The sequence below is a fragment of the Oncorhynchus mykiss genome, chromosome 19, assembly GCF_013265735.2.
Source record: "Oncorhynchus mykiss isolate Arlee chromosome 19, USDA_OmykA_1.1, whole genome shotgun sequence".
Classification (NCBI taxonomy): domain Eukaryota; kingdom Metazoa; phylum Chordata; class Actinopteri; order Salmoniformes; family Salmonidae; genus Oncorhynchus; species Oncorhynchus mykiss.
In genome coordinates this window covers 23,022,218-23,029,191 of record NC_048583.1, presented here as the reverse complement: position 1 = coordinate 23,029,191, position 6,974 = coordinate 23,022,218, and positions in this window count along the sequence as shown.

Sequence of the window (6,974 nt, the reverse complement as noted above, 5' to 3'; positions counted from 1 at the left end):
TAAAGTTATTTCATGCACTATGATACATTTATACAATGAAGAGAAACTACTCCAGTATTTAGTTTTTAGGTTACACTGAATTACACTCAAGCCTTCTTTATATTCTTATTTGATAATTTGTACTGTACAATGACATAATAGGGAAGTAATTGTAATAAGATGTGGTTGGTGATGTCACTTTCACGTCAGTGGTGATGCTTTGTCTCTTTTAGTTTAAATGAAAATAATAACCGGCATCTATTTTACACAGCCACCACAGGTGAACAGTTGACTCATCCAACAAAGGCTTATAATAAGGATATAATCGTAATATGATAATATGGTTCAGATTCCTGGTCTGGGTTTGCAATCCATGTGATTTTGAATAAGGCCCTCTTTCGGTCAGCAAGCCACAATTGTGAGATCAACATTTAGAGCTGTATTCTGATTGGACTGTTACCAGTGGACATGGAGGAAGTGGCTCTTTATAAGAGCAAAACTAGAAACAACATGTCATCTTCAGAAGTGTCTTTGTGAGTTGAAAAACTGCCATCATTCACAGAGGTATGACAGATGACAACTTAACTATTTTCATGGAACAGCCTTCATGCAATTTAATCACATTTCAATTATTGATTTTGTATTGATTGAAAATTCATGACACAGGGTTATTGCTCCTATCGGTTATATGTTTCCAACAATGAGATGCTTTTCTGACTTTCTTTTTTGTTTGGTAAAGCAGAGCAACATGTTTTGTATGCTGTGGATCATCTTTCAGACAATGGCTCTCCTGGTAAGACACATTTAAATATTTATTCAATACTGTAGCTACCATAGCGTCCAGGCCTGGGTTCAAATACTTGGAAATTATTTTGAATACATTGAGCGTTTGCTTGAGTTTGCTAGTAGTGCCAGATTTGGCACATTCAGATTCAGGGTTTCCAGTTTTGGGACTTTTTAAAGTTAATTTAACTACATGTAGGCAAGCTCAAACAGGCACAAAGTATTTGAAATTATTTTTCAAGAATTTGAGACCCAGGTCTGATAGCGTCCACTGTGCTTTCCTGGTTTTATTTGTAGGTGGCGGCTGGAGGTATTGTGTGTTTCTTAAACATCTTAACAATAAGATATTGTTGATAAAATTGTCTTAATATACATTTACTTTCTGAGCTTCTTTACAATCACTGAGTATCTTTTACAATAATGTTATACATAAATACAATATAATAGACAAATGTATCAATAAAGTATAAAGAAATAGTGTGGACAGTATGACTCAGTGAGAGAAGTTAAGGCATTATGAGCTAAGTAATAGGATAATGTGCATTACTCCCCAGGGTGGTGGTGGTGGCAATGGAGGAGTTGTGAATGGAGGCATGGTCGGTAATGCTGTTAACCCAGGGGTTATGAATGGGCTTGCCTCAAATGGGCGACCCTTTCTGGCACAGGTACAGTGTGGGTGGTTAAAAAGTGTCCCTGGTTTAAAAAAAACTGTAAAGTGAATATAACTACACCATCAGTGGCATATTTCAGAAATATAACTTATATATTTAATTACATAGGTTTTTGTTAGATGATTGCAAGCAAACTTACTAGAGAATCATATAGACAATGCACTGGTGCTGCAGTACAGGCATTTTAAAAAGTAACTTCTGAACCAGCATCTGTACTATGGGCTACCTGTCTAACATGTCATATTTCTAATATAAACTGTTTCTCCTGGTCTAAACTATTCCCCAGCTGGTCCCCATTGGTGCTCTTCAGCAGGGTGGGGCACTTCCTGTAGAACAGGTGGGAGCAGCCAATGGCATGCCACTACAACAGGGACAGCTTCCTCAACTAGCCAATGGGGTTTGTCTCCTTTGTCCAACTTCACTTCTCTAACATTTACCAGAAGCCTAGAGATATCAGGAGTTTCTATTGAAAATAATCTGTGTTACAGTGTGACTGTTTAAACATATCTTTACAGGTTGTACCATTATTTGCAGTTCTGCCACAGGCAAATGGCATCGGAGGCCCCCAGGCTTCAATGTTGATGCAGGTATATCATTGCTGTTGTATCAGTAGTATGTCTTATAGTGTCGTACACCTAGATATCTCAATGCACCAAATACATCCCATTTAACAGTGTTCACACCTTGATGTCAATGACCCATGATGGTGATTTAGGCTCTCTCATCCTCTCCTCATAATCTCTCCTGTCAGATTATTCCTGTGGGTGGAGGAAACAACATCCAGCAGCCAGCTGCTGGAGGGAAGGCAGGCAAAGCTAGAGTCAAGGTAACATGATGGGCCACCTCTACTCATTAGTCATACAGTTGAGGGCACTAAAAAGTTCCCCAGGTTGACTGTGCTAAGCGGAGATGGCTTAAGTATCTGGTGAATGAGATTGGGTTGTTCTGTGGTATTAGTAGAACAATTGCCACAATGCAAGTGTGTGCAACACGGCCCTAACATATCCTAGCAATACATCAATATAAAATCCTGTGCACAGGAGTGCGCCTAGATCCAGGTGCTGGCTTTGGCAGGAACAACTACTGTAGTATCCAATAATATACAGTAGTTTGGCATAAGTATAGTAATAGTTTGTCACAAAAACATGTACTGTGGCACCAGATTATAAAAAGGTTTTAGAGCTCACAACTGTAGATTGCACAGACTACATCGCAGTCGCAAATAAATGTATTATGGACCTTGATATACTTTTGCAAGTGTTTTACCTGCTCTCTCATTTTAAATCCCTTTCACAGCATTCTGTCCCTTTCCATGGAATGGCCACATCAACAAGAACAAATACTCCACTGGTATATTCTCACAGTTATTCCTCCTCTTAACTTAATTTCTGACAGTGTGATTGCCATTATAACCCTCATCATGTATTTGAATGAATTGCCCTCAAATAAAGATGACTCATTTCCAAATTACCAAGGCATCTCTCAAATTAACCTTTATCCATTGTTCACGTTTTAATGACGTTTTCTCATGAAACATGAGGCAACTCAGTGGCCTTGTGGTTAGAGCACAGAGTTTCTAAATCCAGAGGCGCAACATCGCGTGTCATCCGGGAACGCTTGCGAAACAGACCAAGCAGACCAGAGCGGGGTTTGGGGTTTGAGAAGTCAATGAGAGAAGTTTTAAAAAATGTTTCCATTGCTAATTTTCTCTTAATGTAAAGGACAACCTAGATTCGAGCCAATTTCTTAAGTAGTTGAACATGTTATTACTCCAACCTAGTGGAAGTGACAAATAGACACTTTTTCATTTTCATCAAAAATAACTTTATATCGAAGGAGTGCCTTTGATTTGATGGCCTGGACATGCACAGTTCGACTGCAGAAGGCTGTTAGACCCGATTACCTGTTTCTGAACATGAGTTTAGCTAGCCAAAGTCGCCATGACATTGCCTATTGGAAAAACAGTATCTGCCTATCTTTAATCTGTACTGTCTTCGATTAGAGTGTCCACTCTGAGATTGGAAGGGTGGGGGTTCAACCCACAGTCAAGTCATACCAAATGGGAACTGATGCCTCTCTTCTTGGCACTCAGCATTAAGGAGATGTATCGCGGGTAAGGCCTTGCGACAACTAGTGTCTTGTACATGCAAAAGACTAGCGTCTTGTACATCAAGCTGCCTCATGCTACAGAATCAAGACATACTGTAGTCTCCTGCCCCTACGGGCTGTTACGGCTCAGACAAGGCTTACTTGTCCAAGGTGTACTTCAAGAAACATGTATTTTCATGAAACATGCATTTAAATACGTCACTAAATAAACTAAACTAAGGTTGCAGCAATCCATTGAATAAATGTATTCAATGGATGTCAATCTTTGCAGGTTCTATCTCTCCATGTCCTGCAATCTAATTGCTATTCATTCCCTATTATTATTATTGACCATTGACCAGAATAAATTGCTTTCTTGGGAATGTGGGAGAGATCTAGATAGGTATTGTTAATTTGGTGTTGGAGAGGAAATTCCCTAAGACTCATTGATAGCTGAATGAAACACCACTGTTTAAACCCTACAAATTCTCACTAAATGCCAACACAACAGCGGGGGCAACACAAGACTGGCATCATAGATGCCTGGTTGATGAGGGTAACAACTTTACAGAACATTCAGATGGATAGAAATATATTCTATACGTAGAAATATATTGTATAGATCAGAATGACTCAGTTATTTCGAGAAGAGTATTAAAATGTCAGGTGAACGGCAAATGTTTTATGGAATATCTATATAGGCGTACAGAGGCCATTATCAGCAACCATCACTCCTGTGTTCCAATGGCACATTGGGTTAGCTAATCCAAGTTTATCATTTTAAAAGGCTAATTGATCATTAGAAAACACTTTTGCGATTATGTTAGCACAGCTGAAAACTGTTTTTCTGATTAAAGAAGCAATCTTCTTTAGAAGAACATCTCCAATCTAGAGTCGGCTTTCTATTCCGCAACAAAGATTCCTTCACTCACGCCGCCAAACTTACCCTAGTAAAACTGACTATACTACCGATCCTCGACTTTGGCGATGTCATCTACAAAATAGCTTCCAACACTCTACTCCGCAAACTGGATGCAGTTTATCACAGTGCCATCCGTTTTGTTACTAAAGCACCACTGCGACCTGTATGCTCTAGTCGGCTGGCCCTCGCTACATATTCGTCGCCAGACCCACTGGCTCCAGGTCATCTACAAGTCCATGCTAGGTAAAGCTCCGCCTTATCTCAGATCTCTGGTCACGATGGCAACACCCACCCGTAGCACGCACTCCAGCAGGTGTATCTCACTGATCATCCCTAAAGCCAACACCTCATTTGGCCGCCTTTCGTTCCAGTTCTCCGCTGCCTGTGACTGGAACGAATTGCAAAAATCGCTGAAGTTGGAGACTTTTATCTCCCTCACCAACTTCAAACATCTGCTATCTGAGCAGCTAACCGATCGCTGCAGCTGTACATAGTCTATCGGTAAATAGCCCACCCAATTTTAACTACCTCATCCCCATACTGTTTTTATTTATTTACTTTTCTGCTCTTTTGCACACCAATATCTCTACCTGTACATGACCATCTGATCATTTATCACTCCAGTGTTAATCTGCGAAATTGTAACTATTCGCCTACCTCCTCATGCCTTTTGCACACAATGTATATAGACTCTCTTTTTTTCTACTGTGTTATTAACTTGTTAATTGTTTACTCCATGTGTAACTCTGTGTTGTCTGTTCACACTGCTATGCTTTATCTTGGCCAGGTCGCAGTTGCAAATGAGAACTAGTTCTCAACTAGCCTACATGGTTAAATAAAGGTGAAATAAAATAAAATATTAGTTGAGTATCTGGAGCATCAGCATTTGTGGGTTCGATTACAGGCTCAAAATGGCCAGAAACAAAGACCTTTCTTCTGAAACTCGTAAGTCTATTCTTGTTCTGAGAAATTAAGTCTATTCCATGTGAGAAATTGCCAAGAAACTGAAGATCTCGTACAACGCTGTGTCCTACTCCCTTCACAGAACAGCACAAACTGGCTCTAACCATAATAGAAAGAGTGGGAGGCCCCGGTTCACAACTGAGCAAGAGGACAAGTACATTACAGTGTCTAGTTTGAAAAACAGACGCCTCACAAGTCCTCAACTGGCAGCTTCATTAAATAGTACCCGCAAAACACCAGTCTCAACGTCAACAGTGAAGAGGCGACTCCGGGATGTTGGCCATATAGGCAGAGTTGCAAAGAAAAAGCCATATCTCAGACTGGCCAATAAAAATAAAAGATTAGGATGGGCAAAAGAACACCAGCATCCCGGAGTCACCTCTTCACTGTTGAAGTTGAGACTGGTGTTTTACGGGTACTATTTAATGAAGCTGCCATTTGAGGACTTGTGAAGCGTCTGTTTTTCAAACTAGACACTTTAATGTACTTCTACTCTTGCTCAGTTGTGAACCGGGGCCTCCCACTCTTTCTATTCTGGTTAGAGCCAGCCTTAATTTCTCTGAGCTAGGCAAGATCGAACACGGTTGATCACTCACTGCCTGTTCACCCCGCTATCATCCAGAAGGCGAGGTCAGTACAGGTGCATCAAAGCTGGGACCGAGAGACTGAAAAACAGCTTCTATCTCAAGGCCATCAGACTGTTAAACAGCCACCACTAACACTGAGTGGCTGCTGCCAACACACTGACACTGACTCAACTCCAGCCACTTTAATAATGGGAATTGATGGGAAATGATGTAAATATATCACTAGCCACTTTAAACAATGCTACCTTATATAAATGTTACTTACCCTACATTATTCATCTCATATGCATACGTATATACTGTACTCTATATCATCGACGGTATCCTTATGTAATACATGTATCACTAGCCACTTTATACTATGCCACTTTGTTTACAGACTCATCTCATTTGTACATACTGTACTCGATACCATCTACTGTATCTTGCCTATGCTGCTCTGTACCATCACTCATTCATATATCCTTATGTACATATTCTTTATCCCCTTACACTGTGTACAAGACAGTAGTTTTGGAATTGTTAGTTAGATTACTTGTTATTACTGCATTGTCGGAACTAGAAGCACAAGCATTTCGCTACACTCGCATTAACATCTGCTAACCATGTGTGTATGTGACAAATAAAATTTGATTTGATTTGATTGACAGTATGGCAGAGAGATAATAAAACATAAAAACATAGAAGATCAACATCTATCTCATCATTGCAGTTACTTCGTACCCTGATCAGCTTATTCTGGGCTATCTGGAGCTTCCCCTTCAAAAGCTTAGATAAGCCCTCAAACCAGGAAGTACTAGCGTAGTCAAAATGGAGTCATTATCAAGCAGCTTGGACTTTCTAGCAAAAAATATGGTCCTGGCATTAACCTTCCCTAACACTTTAGTGACCATGCCCCAAAGCTTCCATCAAGGATACATCCCAGATAGCTAACACAGGTTCTGGTAGTCAGCACCTCACCCGCTATATCCACTCTGTTTC